The sequence below is a fragment of the Herpailurus yagouaroundi genome, unplaced genomic scaffold (genome assembly GCF_014898765.1).
Source record: "Herpailurus yagouaroundi ecotype Mexico unplaced genomic scaffold, PumYag 141, whole genome shotgun sequence".
Classification (NCBI taxonomy): domain Eukaryota; kingdom Metazoa; phylum Chordata; class Mammalia; order Carnivora; family Felidae; genus Herpailurus; species Herpailurus yagouaroundi.
The window spans coordinates 46,866,622-46,887,952 of record NW_024412396.1 but is presented as its reverse complement, the minus strand read 5'-3'; the positions used below and the strand labels follow the sequence as shown (position 1 = coordinate 46,887,952).

The 21,331-nt window shown below is 39.5% G+C and overlaps 1 protein-coding gene across 12 annotated transcripts in view; it reads right to left on the bottom strand.

Annotated features, from left to right (window-relative positions):
* Nucleotides 1–21,331, bottom strand: part of RGS6 (regulator of G protein signaling 6) — a 603,304-nt gene that overhangs the window by 170,233 nt on the left and 411,740 nt on the right. The gene's annotated exons all lie outside the window — the stretch shown is intronic.

Below are 21,331 nucleotides of genomic sequence, written 5' to 3'. Positions count from 1 at the left end.
TGATTGCCCGCTGCGGTGATGGATTGCCCCATCCAGCCTCTCTGGTTCAAGAAGCAGACATTCTTGGTTCACATACAGCCACAAACTCAGAAAGGAACCTGCCAAGCTTCCCATGAACTCTTCCATATTTTCCTTCTTGGTGGCAGAAGCAGGAGAGAACCATGGGTTCAACAGCTCAGCAAGAATCTAGTTAGGGAGAGAACTAAATATGTCCTTTCTTGTGGCACCCCCTAATCATCACCAGTGATTTTCTTGGAGCCCTCCTTACTTGGTTTAAAGGGAGGAAATACTTGGATTTAGGAAGTGTTGTTTAGGAAAATCTATAAATAGTGACTCTGGAGAGTGCCTTCTAAGGACTTTCCAACCCACCCTCCATTCCAGCAGTTTGCTCATATGTATCAGGATAAAAGTGGGAGTGTTTTAGACAATAGTGATAGTCAACAATATTAGCTATGATGAGCTCAATAAACGTTGCTGCCATCGTTAATTCTTAGGAAAATAATGCTCCAGGGACATATTACCTGAAGGTAGAACCCTGAAGGTAGAACTCTGCAGAAGATCCTAGTCAATGATAGTGTTCTTGGGTCTAGAAAATGATGTCTTAGAACCATTAACTAGGTAAAGTATTAGTATCTGATTTTATATAAAAATAACTTCAGGGAGCCTGGGTGGCGCAGTCGGTTGAGCGTCCGACTTCAGCCAGGTCACGATCTCACGGTCCGTGAGTTCGAGCCCGGCGTCAGGCTCTGGGCTGATGGCTCAGAGCCTGGAGCCTGTTTCTGATTCTGTGTCTCCCTCTCTCTCTGCCCCTCCCCTGTTCATGCTCTGTCTCTCTCTGTCCCCCCAAAAATAAATAAACGTTGAAAAAAAAAATTAAAAAAAAAAATAACTTCAAATTTCCTCTGAGTGCAAGTGAGGCAAGAGTTAGGCTTTCTTTGCACAAAACATATTAAAGTGAATATGTTTAAGGGGGGGGGAATAGCCTTCGGAAATGACATAATGACAACTTCTAAATTTGGCTCTAAATTTTTAAATATGGAACACATGCCATAATGGTTTTAATATGCCAGTAACAATGTTTTGTGTTTCCATAAATTAAAGCTTTATCGGGTACCATTGTTCTCAGTAGAATAGAATGACAAAATCAACTACACAAGTTGCTAAGCTGCAAACAAACGGTCTCTATGTTCACCATCTTTACATAGACTTCCTACCAGCAACACATCTAGCCATCACAGGGTTTGCTTTTCTGTCTTTGGATTCAGTGAAATCAACAGTCATTGTTGCTAGCCCAACACCCTTTGTTACAGGAGATGGTGTCCACAGTGGTTTCCCGATTCTTTCTTTAGAAAAGAAACCAGTGACCCTGGATCAGTTACAATAAATGCGGACTCATTCTCTTCTTACATTTTATCTCACTCTGAGACAGACTTTTTAATAGAAGTGTTTAAAAAAATTTTTTTAGAGAACACATTAGAAGGTTGTGTGGTATAGTTTCGCTTTTAATAAATGAGCTATCTTTTTCTGCTTTCATTCCACTTAGCATTTCTTCTCAAAGGAAAAAAATCAAACAAGGAAAAATTTGAAAAAGATGAATTAATGTGACATTTAGAGTAAGATTTTAATGGCACAAAAGCCAAGAATACCAGTTATGCTTTTTGCTTTCACAATTATAACTTGACAGGATTTCAGGATGTTGTTACTAAAATGAACTTCATCAGAAGAAAGTTAAAATGCATACATTTAAAGGAAATGTGTTAGTAGAGTTATATTTGTTAAGGCAAACACAGCTTAGTCAATATTTAATTAAGCATTGTCCTTTTCAGAGTTGGCCAGGCCCCTGAGAGGCTACACCCTTATTTCAATCAGTATTGGCTATGCTACAAATGTTTTTTGAAATCCTCTTTGGAAATAAACTCATGAACAAGTTTATAAGGACAACAAGAAACCCAGCTTCATTTATTCAGAGTCAGATCTTATTTAAACCAAAATTGCATTGGCAATTAGCATTCCCCAGACCTTATTCATCAAACTGACTTGAAATTGCTTTTTACAATAAAGAACAAAAGAGAAACTATTTCTTATTGTGAAACATTACACACCCAACACAGTTTAAATTGAAAGAAAACATTCATGTCACCATTAACTGAGGTTTAAAAATTTTTTGTAACATTCCCAAGATGTATGGTCTCAATTGTAATGCACTCCCTGTCCCTTAGTAGTAAATGGTAGTTACTTCCATGCTTTTCTTATTATTTTTACCACCTCTTCTATATTCCTCAATACTATTGTTCCATAGTTTGTTTCTTGAATTTTATATAAATGAAACTGTACTGCGTATATCTTTTTGCATCTGCTATTTTTTTTCTCAATGTCTTGTTTATGATCTACACCCAAGTCAAGTAAGTGTAGGCCAAGGATAGCCTCTATGTATATTTGTCAATAGAGTTGCATAGGAATACAGCCCGCCCTACTCATTTGCATATTCTCTATGGCTTCTTTTGCATTACAATGGCAGAGTCCTAATAATTGCAAGGAAGACTGCTAAGCCTAAAGTATTTGCCACCTGGCGGTTTACAAGGAAAAATTTGCCAACTCCTGACAGATAAGACTGCTTGATTCAAATTGGCTAATATTTTGTTTTAACATTTTGCATGTGTTTTCATGAGAGACATTGGACTATAGTTTTCTTGTAATGTCTTGGTCTGTTTTTGGTACCGGAATAATCTTGGCTTCAGAAAATGAGCTGGGAAGTGCTCTCACCTTCTCAATGTAGAACTGGTATTTCTTCCTTTAAATCTTTGATTCAATTTCCCTAGGAAGTCAATTGACCTATTTTTGTCTGTGGGGACATTTTCAACTTTTAATTCAATTCTTTTAAACAGGAAATGCTCTATTCAACTTTAAGATTCTTCGTATGTCAGATTTGGTAATTTGTGTGTCAAGGAATTTTTACTTTTTATCTAAGCTGTTACATTTGTTGGAATAAGGATAATTTTGCTATGTACAGGATTTTAGATGAACGATTATTTGCCTTTAGTTTTTGGTCTTTCAGTTTTCACTGTTCCTCCAGAAAAACTAGCTGTTGGTCTAATTGTTGCTTTTTTACAGTTAGATCTTATTTTTTTTTTTTCTCTTGCTGTCCTTACAGTTTGTATCTTTGTCTTTGGTTTTCTGTAGTTTTCCTATCTATTATCTATTATCCTAGATATCCTATCTATTCCTATTATCTAGCTGTAATTTTTTTTTTTTTTGTAGGATTGTTGGCTTCCTGACTTTGTGGGCTAGTGGTTTTTATTATTAATTTTGGAAAGATTTTCAGTCAACTCTACAAATATTGTTTCTGCCTCATTCCCTCTCTTTTCTACATAGAAGACTCCATTAAACGAAACACGTTTCACTTTCTCATATATTCTATACCTTTTGCCCTTTCTTCTCAAATCTTTTTCCTCTTCATTTTTTTTTTCTAAACGACCATCTAGTCCAGTGATTTTCTTTTCAGCCACACTTAATAGGCTATTAAACCCATACACTCCCTTCTTAATCCTGGTTATTAAGTTTATCCAGTTCTAGAATTTCCATTAAAAAATGTTCTATACGTTTTTTTTTTTTTTTAATTTTTTTTTTCAACGTTTATTTATTTTTGGGACAGAGAGAGACAGAGCATGAACGGGCGAGGGACAGAGAGAGAGGGAGACACAGAATCGGAAACAGGCTCCAGGCTCTGAGCCATCAGCCCAGAGCCCAACGCGGGGCTCGAACTCACGGACCGCAAGATTGTGACCTGGCTGAAGTCGGACGCTTAACCGACTGCGCCACCCAGGCGCCCCCTTTTTTTGGTTTTTTATGGTCTGCAGTTCTTTGCTGAAATTTTCTGCTTTGCTCTCCATCTTCTTGAACACAGCCATGACAATCCTTTTAGTGTCAGATCATTTCAGTCTGGAGCTCCTTTGAGTTTGTTTCCATCATCTGTTGTTTCTGTGAGCTCTCATTCATGTTACCGTGTCCCCTTATGTTTGGAAAGTCATTGGTAGAAATAATTGGAGGACTAGAATAAAATTCTCTGCTTCTTCCAGTGCCAAAGGGCACTAACAACCTGGGATCACTTTGCACCAACGTCAAGAAGTTAGATTTTTGTGGTCTGCGTCAGTTACTGGGAGCTGGTCCTCACTCTGTGTGGAGATTGAGTATTTTTCCTTCACTTTTAGCCTTTCAGAGTCTTGATCCAAAGAGTGGAGAATTTACCAGAATCCCCATCTTCAGTGGTCTTTCAGCTCCAATTTTAGTTATCCTCCTCCCATTATATTATCAAAAGCACTTCTCAGCTTTCCAGTTGCCTCTTTGGATTGTCAAATTTCCCCATGGTGTAAATAGTCCTCCAAGCCAGGATGATATCTATGGATTTTCACATTATCATGAATCTTGGCTCAGTAATTCTTCATTCTCTTGTTAACTCTCCAATAACATCAAGTTTATTTTTTCCCCTGGATTTTAGAGCTGCTCTCAGCTAGACAGTTGGTCTGAGTAGACTAGTTCCCTATTCTCCAAAGCAGAAAACTGAACATCTATTTTGACAATATATATGTATGTGTGTGCATATGGATATGGATACAGATTTGTGGCTTTGCTTCTGTTGAGGATATTTAAGCAAATTCTAGAAGCTCTATAACCTCTTATCAGAGAGAAATTCTGGAAATAATGAAAGCAATGGCAGCATTCTTATTTTTTTTTAATATTTTTTTTTCAACGTTTATTTATTTTTGGGACAGAGAGAGACAGAGCATGAACGGGCGAGGGGCAGAGAGAGAGGGAGACACAGAATCGGAAACAGGCTCCAGGCTCTGAGCCATCAGCCTAGAGCCCGACGCGGGGCTCGAACTCATGGACCGTGAGATCGTGACCTGGCTGAAGTCGGACGCTTAACCGACTGTGCCACCCAGGCGCCCCAATGGCAGCATTCTTAAAATAAATATGCTACTTCTCAAGGTGACTATTTGAAGGGAATAATACGTACACATGTAAAAATTCTGGCATACTAATTAAAAAATAAATGATATTTATATACTAATAATGGATTGAATAGAATTCATCACAAATACAGGAATAATAGCAATATTCAGGATATATAAAATGTATCTACAGTGAGACAAGAACAAATAAAATTTGTATTATAGCATTATGAAGTAATTTAAGCTAACTACTCATTGAGTAATTATACAATATAGGTACATGTCAGTGCAATTTCTTTTCAGGATGAATATTATAATTTATATTTTCCATTAAACTTTGAAAAAATATTTATAGACTTTTGCCTTTTTTTCAATTAAGAACATCACAATCTTCTTTTTTAAAATTTTTTTTTACTGTTTTTATTTATTTTTGAGAGACAGAGAGAGACAGAGTGTGAGCAGAGGACGGGCAGAGAGAGAGAGAAAGACACAGAATCTGACGAGGCTCCACGCTCTGAGCTGTCAGCACAGAGCCCAACGCGGGGCTTGAACTCACAAGCCATGAGATCATGACCTGACCTGAAGTTGGATGCTTAACCGACTGAGCCACCCAGGCGCCCCTAGAACATCACATTCTTCTAAGACATCGCTTACTCTGTCATTTTTTTCATGCTACAATGTGTTTAGTGCAATCTGGGCCCTGTATTAGTTCTTCATGGCTGCTGTAATAAACCACCGCAAACTGTGTAGCTTAAAACAACAGAAATTTCTTCTATTATGGTTCTGGGGGCCAGATGTCTGAAACCAGTTTCACTAGGCCAAAACACAAGGGGTTAGTAGGGTCACACCACCTCTGGAAGCTCTAAGGGAGATTTTGGTGGTGGCTGCCACATTCCATGGCTTGTGGGCACGTCACTCCAACCTCTAACTCTGTGATCACATGACCTCCTCTTTTGTCTGTATCAAATCTTTCTCTGACTCTCTTCTACAAGGATACATGTGAGTGCATTCAGGGCTCACTCACATAATCTGGGATCATCTCCCCATCTCAAGATCCTTGACTTAATCACATATGCAAAGACCTTTTATCACCATAAAGTAACATTTGCAGGTTTCAAGAATTAGGGACTGATATCTTTGGAAGCTACTATTCAGCCTCCTATAGCACCCAACAAATTGTCTCTAAGTCATTTTTTTAGTTCCTCTTCCTCTCAGTGATTTAGGAGCAGAAGGAGAGTAACAAAGACCAAGAATGTTGATTAATTTGGGGGTAGCTCTCAGGTTTTCTAACCAGATTCTCTTACTTTATCATCTGGAAGCATCACAGTTTAAGAGAAAACTGATGGTCTAGATTAACCCAGGGTTAGTTTCAGTCAGAACATCAAAAGAACTAAGTGGAAAGCAGTAACTTCATACAGACTTTCATACGCAAAGTCGACATGGACCACATTGTTTAATCTAAACTTATCAATTAACAGATGAGGAAACTGAGGCCCAAAGAGGGTCAAAGGTCATACATTTACCAGTGCACGTCACTGAAGCAGTTTACATCTCCAGGCTCTATCACCCAAACTCTATTGCCAAGAACCCATAAGGAAAACACTTTAAAATGTCTATGTCAACATAGAGCCATTAAAAATAAATTTGTGAAATACAAAAAAGAGATAGATGTGTACACATGAAGAAACGTGTTGAGATAAGCAGAATAAAACTATGTGTATATATACCCAGCATATCGTCTGAAAATTATTTGTATAATAAAAATTCCTAAGGAAGAGCTAGGTGGATGTACTTTTAATCAAATTCATCCCTCTATTCTTTGTGATACAGAATGTAAGAATTAGGACTAATGGATTGAAGCTATGGGGAGGTGGGTAAGTTTCCATCCATTATAAGGAAGAAGTTTGTCCTAAAAGCCAAAGTTGTCCAAAGATGAAATGAGAGATGATGACATTCATCATTGCTGGTTATTAAAGCAGAGGCTGGAGAGTACTTGCCAGGAATGTGGTGCTTGTACTGATTCCCAAATTCGGACAGGTTGTATTAGATAATCTGGGAAGACGTTAAAAATAGACCCCAGACCCCTGGGGAGGCCCTGGAATCTGTACTTTTTAACAAGTTACCCAAGTGATTCTCATGTTCAGGGGGAATGCATCCGTCATCTAAACTATTCCAATTCAAGAGTCTATAACTTTTTGCATGAAGTAATGGAAGCAGCATTGCAAAGGTAGCATGAAATCCAGATTCTATCTTGGTTCAGTCCCTAACAAGCTGTGTGATTTCTGAGCACATTACATCATGTCTCTGGGACTCAATTTTCCTATCTGCAAGAATAAGTGAGACTAGATGAATCTTATGGCTCTTGCATGCTAGGAAATTGTGTTTCTGAGGGTGGGCTGGAAGAAAATAATCTTTAAAGTCCCTGGAAAATTCCTCATGACATTTAGGTGACAGAGAATTATCCTGGAATGACTGTCTATGACAGCTGGGCAAGGCCGTGCAATCTGGCTAGTTTCCTGGAGTTGGCAGGCATTCGGCCCAGGATGTGTCTGTCACATGCAGGGCAAGTGGGGAGTAGATAGAACTGGCAGGCTGGAGTTGGAAACTCAGAAACCTCACCATCTTAGCTCCAACATCTTTGTTAGATACCTACTAGTCAAAAAGGAGGACCCAAGGGGCACCTAGGTGGCTCAGTCGGTTAAGCATCTGACATCAGCTCAGGTCATGATCTCACGGCTCATGAGTTCAAACCCTGCATCGGGCTCTGTGCTGACAGCTCAGAGCCTGGAGCCTGCTTCAGATCTGTGTCTCCCTCTCTCTCTGCCCCTCCCCTGCTCATGCTCACTCAAAAATAAAATAAAACATTAAAAAATTAAAAAACAAAAAAACAAAATGGGAGGACCCAAGGACACTGATCCGTTGTCCTAAAGAGGACGTGGTTAAGGTGATCATGAGGTGCCTTCTCTGGGTGCAATTTGCTCAGAAATACCAAGCCTCTGGAGGGTGAGATAGGTTGGCATAGATTTTCATTTCTTACGAATAAGCCTTGCCCCCAAAAGCCAATGAGCCTTGGCTTTTGATCTTGGGTTCTTTTTACTCCCTGTTTCACTACTTCATCTCTCTCCTATTTTCTATCTGTGTTCCCTGAAGTTCATTTATTTCTAAGCCTTGTATCTTTTAGTTCTTAATTTTTCACTTCTTAGGGAGAGGTCGTATTCTAATGGGTATCTCTTACGTTTGCTCTTTTTCTCCTAACCATATTCATTCCCTTTCTCAGGACATTTACTCTTTGGGGTAACCTTCCCAAACCCAAGATGTCTAACCCACAGACATGGGCACCCCTTCACTCGCTTCATTCTAGCAACATCTATGAATTTGCCCATGAGTTTTAATCTGAGAAGTGAAGATAATTTCTTCACATTGGCAGGAAAATTTCAAACTCAAAATCATAGAATACGGGGATGTGTTATCTCAGGCTGGGTAGGTGATAGATTGGTATAGAGCTTATTCATGAAGATGTACAAATCTTAGAACTGCATCATGAGCCCAAAACCCCTTGCCACTTAGGATATGATGATTCATAAATCCATATATCCTATGAAAAACATTCCCCAGGACTTCAGTTCCTCACTTCCAACTGTCTCCTGGATAATACAGCCTAAACGTCCCTTCAAAACCTCTAACTCAACGTGACTAAGACTGATCCTATGTCTTTGCTCCCAAATCTGAAACTTCCTCAAGTCTTTATGCTGGGTAAAAGTGCCACCTTTACCATCCTATCCTGATACGGTTAGGCCAGTAAAAGTCTTTTATTTTATTTTTTTAAAAATTTTTTTTTCAACGTTTATTTATTTTTGGGACAGGGAGAGACAGAGCATGAACGGGGGAGGGTCAGAGAGAGAGGGAGACACAGAATCGGAAACAGTCTCCAGGCTCTGAGCCATCAGCCCAGAGCCTGACGCGGGGCTCGAACTCAAGGACCACAAGATTGTGACCTGGCTGAAGTCGGACGCTTAACCGACTGCGCCACCCAGGCGCCCCAAAAGTCTTTTATTTTTATTAAATGCCTTTATTTTAGAGGGAGCATATCTCAACATAATAAAGGCCATATATGGAAAACCCATAGATAACATCATACTCAATTGTGAAAAACTGAGGGCTTTCCCCTTAAGATCAGGAACAAGACAAGGATGTCCACTGTCACCACTTTTATTCAACTTACTACTGGAAGCCCTAGCCACAGCAACCAGACAGAAAAAGGAATTAAAAGGCATCCAAATTGATAAAGAAGAAGTAAAACTTTCACTATTTACAGATGACATGATACTATATATAGATAACCCTAAAGACCCCACCAAAAAACTAATCAATGAATTCAATCAGGTCACAGGATACAAAATCAATATACAAAAATCCATTGCATTTTTTTTTTAAATTTTTTTTTTCAACGTTTATTTATTTTTTTGGGACAGAGAGAGACCGAGCATGAACGGGGGAGGGGCAGAGAGAGAGGGAGACACAGAATCGGAAACAGGCTTCAGGCTCTGAGCCATCAGCCCAGAGCCCGACGTGGGGCTCGAACTCGCAGACCGCGAGATCGTGACCTGGCTGAAGTCGGACGCTTAACCGACTGCGCCACCCAGGCGCCCCTCCATTGCATTTCTATATTCTAATAATGGAGCAGCAGAAAGAGAAATTAAGAAAAACAATCCTATTCACAACTGCACCAAGAATAATAAAATACCTAGGAATAAACTTAATCAAGGAGGTGAAAGACTTGTACTCTGAAAACCATAAAACTATGATGAAAGAAGTAGAGACGACACAGACAAATGGAAAGATATTCCATGCTCATGGATAGGAAAAACAAATATCGTTAAAATGTCCATACTACCCAAAGCAATCTGTAGATATAACGCAATACCTATCAAAATGCCAACAGCATTTTTCACAGAACTAGAACAAACAACCCTAAAATTTGTATGGAACTACGAAAGACCCTAAACAGTCTAAGCAATCTTGAAAAGGAAGAACAAAACTGGAGGTATCACAAACTCAGATCTCAAGTTATACTGCAAAGCTGTAGTAATCAAAATACTACGGACTGGCACAAAAACAGCCACATAGATCGACAGAACAGGACAGAGAGCCCAGAAATAAACCCACAATTATATGGTCAATTAATCTTCAGCAAACGAGGCAAGAATATCCAATGGGAAAAAGATAGTCTCTTCAACAAATTATACTGGGAAAACTGTGGACAGCTACCTGCAAAAGAATGAAATTGGAACACTTGTTTACACCACACACTAACATAAACTCAAAATGGATTGAGTACCTAAACGTGAGACCTGAACCCATAAAAATCCTAGAAGAGAGCACAGGCAGTAATGTCTCTGACATCGGACATAGCAACATTTTTCTGGATATGTCTCCTGAACAGAAAAAAATTAACAGAAAAAAAATTCTTCACAGAAAAAAATTCTTCACAAAGGAAAAAATTCTTCACTGAAAAAAAAATTAACAAAACTAAAAGACAAACCTACTGAATAGGAGAAGATATTTGCAAATGACATATCCAATAATAGGTTAATATCCAAAATATATAAAGAATGTATCCAATTCAGCACAAAACAAGAAATAATCCAATTCAAAGTGGGCGGAAGACATGAACAGACATTTCTCCAAAGAAGGCATACAGATGGCCAACAGACACATGAAAAGATGTTCAATGTCACTTATCATCAGGGATGTGCAAGTCAAAACCACGATGAGATAGCACCTTACACCTGTCAGAATGGCTAAAATACAAAACACAAGAAACAAGTGTTGGCAAGGATGTGAAGAAAAAGGAACCCTCTTGCACTGTCGGTGGGATTGCAAACTGGTGTAGCCACTCTGGAAAACAGTACTGGAGTTTCCTCAAAAAATTAAAAAAAGAATTAAAATATGATCCAGTAATCACACTACTGAGCATGTACCCAAATAATACAAAAACATTAATTCAAAGGGATATATGTACTCCCATGTTTATCACAGCATTATTTACAATAGACAAATTAAGGAAGTAGTTCAAGTGTCCACCAATAGATAAATGGATAAAGAAGATGTGGTACGGGGCGCCTGGGTGGCTCAGTCGGTTAAGGGTCCGACTTCGGCTCAGGTCATGATCTCACGGTCTGTGAGTTCGAGCCCCGCGTCGGGCTCTGTGCTGAAGGCTCAGAGCCTGGAGCCTGCTTCAGATTCTGTGTCTCCCTCTCTCTCTGACCCTTCCCCGTTCATGCTCTCTCTCTGTCTCAAAAATAAATAAACATTAAAAAAATTAAAAAAAAAAAAAGATGTGGTACATATATACAATGGAATATTATTCAGCCATAAAAGAGAATGAAATCTTGTCATTTGCAATGACATGGATGGATCTAGAGAGTATAGTGCTAAGCAAAATAAGTCAGAGAAAGACAAATACCATATGATTTCATTCAGATGTAGAAATTAAGAAACAAAACAAATGAAAAAATGGGGGGAAAAGAGACAAACCCCCAAAACAGACTCTTAACTACAAAGAACAAACAGATGGCTACAGGGGGTGGGGGAAGGGTGAAATAGGTGAAGGAGACTGAGACCACACTTACTTTGATGAGCTCTGAAAATGTATGGAATTGTTGAATCACTATATTCTATACCTCAAACTAATATAACACCGTGTGTTAACTACATTGGAATTTTAAAATCATTATATCTATGTTTATTAAATAATTATTATTAATAAAGATCTGACCAATAAGGTTAGAACATATATTTCAAGGCTAGAAGAAAAGGAACAGAGTAACATGACAGAAAAAGGTTTTACTTTCAGCATAAATGATCCAAATAGGTACTTTTTCTCCAGGCTCTCTATGGGTCCTGCATAAGTTAACCAGATAAATCTGATTTGTTAGATGGAAGGTCAAGAAATGCCTGTCCCCTCTTGTGTCACCAATTCCAACTGATAGACACCAACACATTAGGAAAGTTGTAAACAAATGTACCATAAAGCCTACTTCAAAGGGGCTCCTCTGAAAGAAATAACATCCACTCAACTCTGACCTTTTTGTGTCACTGGGTGTCAGGGACCACTTTAATGACACCTGTGAATTGTAGAAAGCTTTCTTTATTTCGATGTTCAGCTTTTATATCTTCCCATAACCCACACCCTTATTCCTCACAAATTCTTTTTGTTAGTCTATGTACTAGGTCTGTATGTTTTCCTTTATTCCAATGTTGATTTAAAAAAAAAAATACATTCTTTATGTGGGGCCTTTTCCTTATATTCTAGAACCTTCAGTTTGGAGTTTCTCACCCAGACTCACTCATTTGATTTATTACAAACATACATATCTGCATTTTCCTGTATATTAGTATTAAATTTTTTTTAATGTTTTTATTTTTGAGAGAGAGAGAGACAGAACATGAGCAGGGAAGGGTCAGAAAGAGGGAGACATAGAACCCGAAGCAGGCTCCAGGCTCTGAGCTGTCAGCACAGAGCCCAACGTGGGGCTCAAACCCACGAACCATGAGATCATGACCTGAACTGAAGTTGGATGCTCAACTGACTAAGCCACCCAGGTGCCCCTCCTGTGTATTAGTTTCTTTACTCGGTGTAGGTCACTAACAGTTGTTTCTTATTTATCTTTGATATGACTTGCCAAGTTGGTAAGATTCTCAACTCGGGGTAGTTGTTGGACAGCACAGAGATGGTCCTTCTAGCAGGGATACTTTCAGATTAATGTTATTCTCATCTTTGGTTTTCACCATGCTTCTGAGAAAGTGGCGATGAGTAGCTTTCTAGAACTTCTTTAGTGATGGTGTCTTGGATGCACTGAGACACACCTTACATACCCCTCATCAATATGGCACCTGGGAGGAATCTCATACTTCCCAACTTCACCAGAGGACTCTCATTATTGTGATATTTGTCTCCATCTTCATGCCTTCTCTCATTGTAGTCACTGTTTTATTCAGGTGGTAGCCACATGTAAGTATGGACAGCTGGTTGTCCAGCAATGCAAGAGATAGAAACACTGCGTTGGTCACACAAGACTCATTTCATCCATCATTTAAAATGTTTACCTTCTAATCTTTGCGGAGGAAATGGGGTCCTCCTGATACAGAAGAGAGAAAGCTACTCCCAGCTGTTATTCATGAAGGGGAATCTCCAATGTTGGTGACAAAACTCCCAAAATGTGTGAAAGGGTATCTGCTGGTTTGTGATGGGTGATTGGCTATTTCACTAAAGGTTAGAAAGATTGATGGAAGCTGATGCCTGGGGGGTGGGGGCGGGGAAGTTGCCATATGGGGTGATTACTGTTCTGTACACACAATATCCATGGGCACAGTAACGGAGTGGCCATATATTTGTGGATTTCCACCTTGGATTTGGTACCCGAAGGTCTCAGCGATCTAGATTTTCTTTGGATGTAGCTCTCTACTCTAGTACCTGTAACTTTAGGAAGGTGAAGAGGCATAAGGTGTTCCGAAAATATCATTCCAGGTGCTTCTCTAGAGATGGTTGGTGGAGGTAAACAGCTTGGGATTCTGTGTTGGTGCTAGCACTCTGGGTATGGGTTTAAACATGTTGCTCATAGGATTGGCTACAGCTGTGGCTCCATCCAACAACCTTACAGCTAAATTCTGTTTCAGTCTGTGGCTGCTGAATGCCCACTGGTGCAGACTTAAGTTCTTCTGTGTTTTTTGACATTGCCAAATGAGGTTCCTGTATTCCAATTGCTAGCCGTTCTCTGTGTCACAGCAGGTGCTGGCTGAATATCATGTTTGAGACTTTGAACAGGTTGAGCATGAGATTTACCTTTTGTCCTGGAGTTTAACTGGTGTTAGGGACAACCTCAACTCCAGCCTGAGGTGTGCTGGGAGTGTGGGGACCCGATGGTGCTCAACAGTAGGCACTGAGTTAGTGATTTGTCCATGCAGTGGTGGTTAAGGAGAAGGTGAGTATGTTGGCCAAATGCATTCTAACTAGATAGAACTACCAGTGTCTGAGCCTCTTGAGGACTCTATCATATAAATTGAGTTTTTTTTTTTTAAATTTTTTTAGCTTTTCCCACTGACTAGTGATGGTTGCTTCAGAGCTGTGCCAGCTACCATGTACCCGTCTGCTTTTCAGATCTCTGAATTTTGTTGTGACTGTCTGTGTTGGGAAACATTTCTCCACGAGTCTCTCACATATGTGCACATCTGGAGAGCGAGGCATTGATTGTTTTTGTATTAGATTATCTTTTCAAGGATATTTAATCCAAGGATGTTCACTTTTCACATTGGATTGTTACCATAATGGCCTCCAACTTTGGGACTGCATCTTTAAAAATCCTTTATTTTGATTTTTGTGGGGTTTCAAAAGAGAAAAAGATGAATGTATTCAATCCATCATGTAAACTGGGATCCTATTTTGAATGAGTTCCCCTTTGCCCCGCATCTAGTCACCAAGTCCTATCAATTCTACATTCTATCTTTCCTTCAGGTGTCTTGAATCTTATAGTTACTATTCTTTCACAGGTAGGCCCTGGAGGCAGAGGTCCTGCTACTGACTAGCTGTGTAACCTTGGAAAAGTAACTTAGGCTCTTGAATTAGCAGGTTACTCACCTGTAAAATGGAGATAATAACAGTTCCTACCTTATAGGATTTTCATGAAGATTGAATGAGATGTGACTCTAAAGCTGTGGTTCCAGCTGATACTGTGGCTGTTCTTTTTTTTTTTTTTATTAAAAAAAAATTTTTTTTAACGTTTATTTATTTTTTTTGGGACAGAGAGAGACAGAGCATGAACTGGGGAGGGGCAGAGAGAGAGGGAGACACAGAATCGGAAGCAGGCTCCAGGCTCTGAGCCATCAGCCCAGAGCCTGACACGGGGCTCGAACTCAAGGACAGTGAGATCGTGACCTGAGCTGAAGTCGGACGCTTAACCAACTGAGCCACCCAGGCGCCCCAACTGTGGCTGTTCTTAACACAGCCCTTCTTATTTCCTGCTTAGACTCCTCCATCTAAAGATTCACTAACTAGTCTTTACACTCCCTGTTTCTTCCTGCTTCTAACACATGGATGTGATGTCCTTCTTATTTAAAACCATTGCCTTTGGGATAAGTCTATAAGTCAAGTTCATTTATAATCCATTATTAAGATTAAGTCTCACATCCGTTTAATTCCTCTGGGTGTTCTGCCAATGTGCTCTTCTCTTCAAATACATACACACATAAGTGTGTTTTAAATTACAACCACATGGGATGCCTAGGTGGCTCAGTCGGTTAAGCTCAGGTCGTGATCTCATGGTTCATGAGTTCGAGCCCCACGTTGGGCTCTGTGCTGGCAGCTCAGAGCCTGGAGCCTGCTTCAGATTCTGTGTCTCCCTCTCTCTCTCTGCCCCTCCCCTGCTCATGCTCTGTCTCTCTCTCTCTCAAAAATAAATAAACATTAAAAAAATAATAAAAAAAAATAAATTACAGCCACATAAGCAAGCTCATCTTTGCTGCAACCTGGCATAGTTTTCATGCATTTGGGCCATGAAAATTCTACTTTTTCTGCCCAGAATGACCTTCCTCAGTTTTCAACTTATGTTTAAGATCCAGTTCTAAAATTATTTCATGTGGTGGATCATTATAATAATGACCTCCAAAGAGTCATGTCTCCCTATGTCAATGTGGCATTCTACTCCTACACCAGAAGGTAGAGTTGGTTTCCCCATCCTCCTCAATCTAGGCTGGTCTTGTGATGTGCTTTGAAGAACAGATAGTGTGTATTTGACATTGCATAAGTTCTGGAGCTTATACCTTAAGAAACCTTGCAGTTTTCTCCCTTGGAACTCTGAGACCATCAGGCTGTGAAGAAGCCCAGTCTAACTTACTGGGGGAGGGATACAAGGTGATATGGAAGAGAACTGAAGTGCCATCTAAGAGTAAGCACCACTACCAAACAAATGAGTAAGGCCATCGTAGACCTCTAGTCTCAATTGAACCATCAGATGACTAGGGCTTCATGGGTGAGAACAGCAGGAGAACCACCTGGATTGCCAATTCAAACAATCCTGATCATGAGAAATAAAAAAATCATTATGACTTGTGATGGTTGGTTATGTAACAATAAAAACTGATATACATCCTTTGGGGCACCTGGGTGGCTCAGTTGGTTAAGCGTCCAACTTCGGCTCAGGTCATGATCTCACGGTTCGTGGGTTCAAGCCCCGTGTAGGGTTCTGCGCTGACAGCTCAGAGCCTGGAGCCTGCTTTGGATTCTGTGTCTCCCTCTGTCTCTGCCCCTCCCCTGCTTGTGCTCAATCTCTCTCTCTCAAGAATAAACATTGAAAAAAATGACCTACATCCTTAGAGAAATGTTCTAGACTTACCCAAGGAAAACTCACAATTCTTTCCTCTGGGCTTTGTTCATTTTGCTATTAGAATACATAGCTCATATAATTATTGGTCTACCTGTGTCTGTTTCTCTCATTAGATTAACAGCTTTCGAAAAGCGGAGATCAGGTTTTCATTTATTTTTACACGTCCTGTGACTACTCTAGTGCCTGGTACATAGCAATAATGGACATTAATTACCCAGGTCATGTATGCATCATTTCCTGAAATGCTTTTCCTTGCCCTCTGGAGCTCATGGTCAATCCTAAATAAAATTTTTCATATCCTCATCCTTTTCAGTTAATTTTCCTTTCATCTTTTTCTTCCTCAGTGGGCTCTGGTTCCCTGTGGCTCTCTGAGGTGGTGGCTATTTTCTCTCCCATGCTCTACACACCATGGCATTTGAAGGCAGGTAAGTGACCCTCTAGCTTCTCATGTCTTCTCTCCCCACCTCTTCTCCAAAAAAAACGTTTAGCTTTGACTCTCATGACATCAGATTAAATCATCTATTCCTCTTGTTGTGAAGTCATCTACTGATGCCTAGGCCTCTGTCTCTTATTCCATGAAGATTTTAACCACAGACTCACAATCACTGCCTCTAACTATCCCCCAGTCATGATTTCAATACCCACATAGCCCAGTTTCCCCAAATCATGGCCCCTTGGTTCCTTGACCTCCTCTCTTCTAGTGATCTTGCCCTCTATTCTATCTCAGTCACTTACTTATTCCCATAATCCCAATTTCAAACATTCTGCTAGGGATGTCTGGGTGGCTCAGTTGGTTAAGCTTCCAACTTTGGCTCAGGTCATGATCTCACGGTTTGTGAGTTTGAGACCTGCGTCGGGCTCTGTGCTGACAGCTCGGAGCCCGGAGCCTGCTCCAAATTCTGTGTTTCCCTCTCTCTCTGCCCCTCCCCACTCCCTCCCTCTCCCTCTCTTTCTCTCTCTCTCTCTCAAAAATAAATAATAAACATAAAAAAAATCTAAAAAACCTAGAAGAATGCCCTTTAAAAAAATTCGGCTATCCAAACACCATCCCCTACATTTCCAGCTCTCTTACTTTGGCCTCCAACTCCAAAACTCCTTTCCACTAGACCTACAGTTTATGGTCATGACTACTCTCCACTATTCCTCACCCATCTCATGTTTCACTTCCATCCTTGCTCAGTTAAAATTTAATGGTCAATCATTTCAGTTACTCTCTTGCCTTTCCCTTGATTTATCATACTCTTCATACTTGCGAGAGCCTTAATTAAGTCCACCTTTCTACCTGATACATGTCCAAACCCAGAGAGCTAAATGTGGCTGGAGAAATTGCCTCTCTTTAAGTTCATAAATATTAATCATCTCAAGAGGGTCCTTAATGCTACCTCACAGTCAAAACTCTATTTCCTTAGTCCAGTCAATCTCTTTAGACCCCTAGACAACTATTGCATGGCTTCTGATCTCTTCTCAAACCTAATATCTCTACCTTCTTTCCTTTTCATGTTACTAAGAAAATAGAAGCAGTGAAAAGAAAACTACTACAAGCTCCCCCCTCCCGCCATCATGCTTATTTGTACCTCTGTGCATCTACTGCACCTCCATTTGTCTTCCTATGAATGAATTGTACATGTTTTTAGCTAGAGCTCCCCAATTGCCTTGCATTACATTCAATCTCTTACCTGCTCAATGATATCACTTCTTGAAATTTTCCTCCATCTCCTGCACCATTTTTCTCCCCCTATTGAGTCATTGCCATTACTCATACAAGCATACTGTCACTTTCATATTATTTAAAAACCTACGTGTCCTGACTTCATTCACCCGTCTAGATCCTCCTGCATTTCTTCCTTTTAAGGAGAACTCCTTCAAAGATTAATTATACTCACTACCTCAAATATTTCTCCTCCCATTCTGACTTGAACCCACTCCAATAAGGCTTTTTGCCATTCTCCCCTGCCAAATGCTTCATGGAATATGCACTTATCAAGGTCAGCAGTTGAATTCAATTGTCACTAAATTCAGTGGTTGATTCTCAGTCCTTATCTTACATGACTATCAGCAGCTTTTGGCATATTCTTTCCTGAAGCACTTTCTAGAAAATCTGGCTTCCAAGAGACCATGTCCTCCTGATGTTCCTCTTTGTCTCCAGCTGCTCCTTTTCACTTTCTTTTGCCGATTTCTTCATCTCTCCATAACCCTCATATGTTAGAATATCCCAAGTTGTAGGACTTGGACTGTTTTCTGTTTACATTCAATCCCTTGGTGTGAGGTCATTAATCCCATGGCTTTAAATATCACTTATATTCTACTGACTTATGTGCCCAGTTCAGGCTCTCCGTTAAAATCTAGATCCACACACCCAAGTGCCTACTTGTCATCTCCAGTTGAATGTCCAGTAGGTCCCTAAAACTTAGCATGTCTAAAATGGACCTTTTAATTTCTTACACTTCAGCTAAACAAAGAAACAAACCCCCTTCCCCACTCACAGTCTTCCTCGTCGAAATTAATGCCAACTCCATTTTTCCAGTTGCTTGAAACCAAAAGTGCAGAGTCATCATTGATTCCTTTCTTTCTCTCATATCCTACATCCAATCTTTCCCCAAATACTGTTTATTCTGCCCTCAAACTTGAATTGGAATCTGATCACTTCACACGTCTCCCATGCTGATAGCCTAGTCTGACTACCACTTTTGCCACAGTCTCCTGACTCCCCAGGGTATGCAGAATGCAATATAACGATCTTGTGTCAGAACATGACAGCTCATGTTTAAAGTTCTCCAGTGGCCTTATAGTGACCAAGAGGTTGCACGATCATGGTCACCATTATCACTTTGACTTCATCCCTATTGCCCTTTCATTTTTTCACTCTACTCTGGGTCCCTTTTCTTAGTTCCTCTGTATGCAAGAGCACACTTGCGTTAGAGACTTAGCACTTGCTTTCTGGAATGCTCTTTCCCTCAATATCCACATGACTCAATCCTTCATCTCCCCTCCATCTTTACCCAAATGTTACCTTCTCAGGGAATTCTTCTTTGGCCACCTGTTTCAGAGTTGTGACTCCATCATCCACCTTTCATACTTTATTTTTCTCTTTGACCTTTATCATTACCTAAAATTCTACGGGTTTTTCTTATTTATTTTGTTGTCTCCTCCACTAGAGTCTAAAATTCCATGAGAACAGAAAATTTTAGCTGTTTCATTTATTTCTGAATTCCCACTGGCCAGCAATATTTAGAATAGCAAACACCCAAGAAATATGTGTGGAATGAATGACCAAGTATTTTGGAGAAAGAACCAGATGGAAATTCAGGAAATAAAAAAATAAAATAATTGAAAGTGAACACCTAAAATCTAGATTAAAGAGAAAAACATTTTTTCAGAGAACACTACAACATCAACAAAAGAAATATACTCCATGATTCATCTTAGGAACCTAACATAAATTTGATACCCAAAGCAGCAAGAAGGGTAAGTGAGGAAAGCAATAAACACATCGTCCCGTGAAAATTGATTAAAAATCCTAAACAACATTTTATCAAACAAAATCCAGAAGTGTATGAAAAAATAATATATCATAGCCAATATTATAATTCCATTTAGAAAAATTTCAAAATTAGAGCATACTAACAATACAATCAACCTTCATTATCCAGATCTATTTGGCACCTGAGTTTAAACAGTGACAGTCTGAATAATGAGTTAGGATACTTATGCGTGCCTCAGTTGAGTATATTTATTTTTTAAGGTAACATACACATATTGACTCTGTGTGTGTGTGTATGCTGTTCTATGAATTTTGACCTATGTATAGATTAATGTCACCACCACCACCACAATCAGGATACAGGATAGTTCCACTGTAACCTTATAAAATTCCTTTGTGTGATCCCTTTATAATCATACGCTTCCCCAGTTCTCAGTCCTTGTCAACCACTGATCTATCTGTTCTCTGTCACTGTAGTTTTGGAATTTTTTAGAATGTCATGTAAATGGAATCCTACAGGATGTAATCTTTTGAGACTGGCTTCTTCCCCTCAGAAAAATAACTTTGAGGTTTATCTAAGTTGGTGCGTGTATCAACAGTTCACTCCTTTCTATTGATGAATGTGGGTGTGCCACAGTTTGTTTCTTTCTTCACCCACCGAAGGACATTTGGGTTGTGCCTGGGCTTTGGAGATCACAAATAAAGTTATTATAAATACTTAATGAGTTTTCGTCTGAGTGCACGTTTTTGTTTCTCTTGTATAAATACCAAGGAGTGGGATTGCTGGGTCATAAGGTAAGCATTTGTTTAGTATTATAAGAAATGTCCAGAGTTTTTACCTTCCCACCAGCAATGTGTGAGCGTTCCACATAGCCTCACCAGCCCTTGGTGTTGTCAGGATTTTTTATCTTAATTATTTTATAAGTATGTAGTAGAAACTGAAGCCTTCTGGCTCCCCAAATTTGGAAAGCGAATAACTAGATTTTGATGATGAGAGAACTCTCTAAAATTTTATCTTAATTTATTTGGTTGTTTGTTTAGATACGATACAAGCCTATGTGGTGAAATCATGAAGAAAGGCAACAAACTGATCAGGGTAAGAGTAGATAGAGGTTACCTACTGTGGGAAGGGAGGCAGATGTCATCCATTAGGCCCATAAGGGGCCTAAGATACTGGTGATGTGTTAGTTAGGAAGCAGGCTGGTAGACACATGTGGCCTATTTTAGTATTATACTTGAAACTATACCCATGTGCTTGATATACTTCATAATTAATTTTTGAAGAAATGTCCAAGCATACAAAACACACCAAATCCCCAAAGTAATGCAGAAAAAAATATTCTAAAACCACTTCTTCCAAGAGTTCAAATACAGTCAGTTGAAAAACTTAAAAATAAAAGCATTTGGTAGAATTTGAACATAAGACTTTCTTAAAGCTTATTTAAATCTAAAATCATTTCTTTAATACGCCTGTGCTTGTGTACATCTTGTAGGCTAAATTGCTGATGGGCTATTCAGGT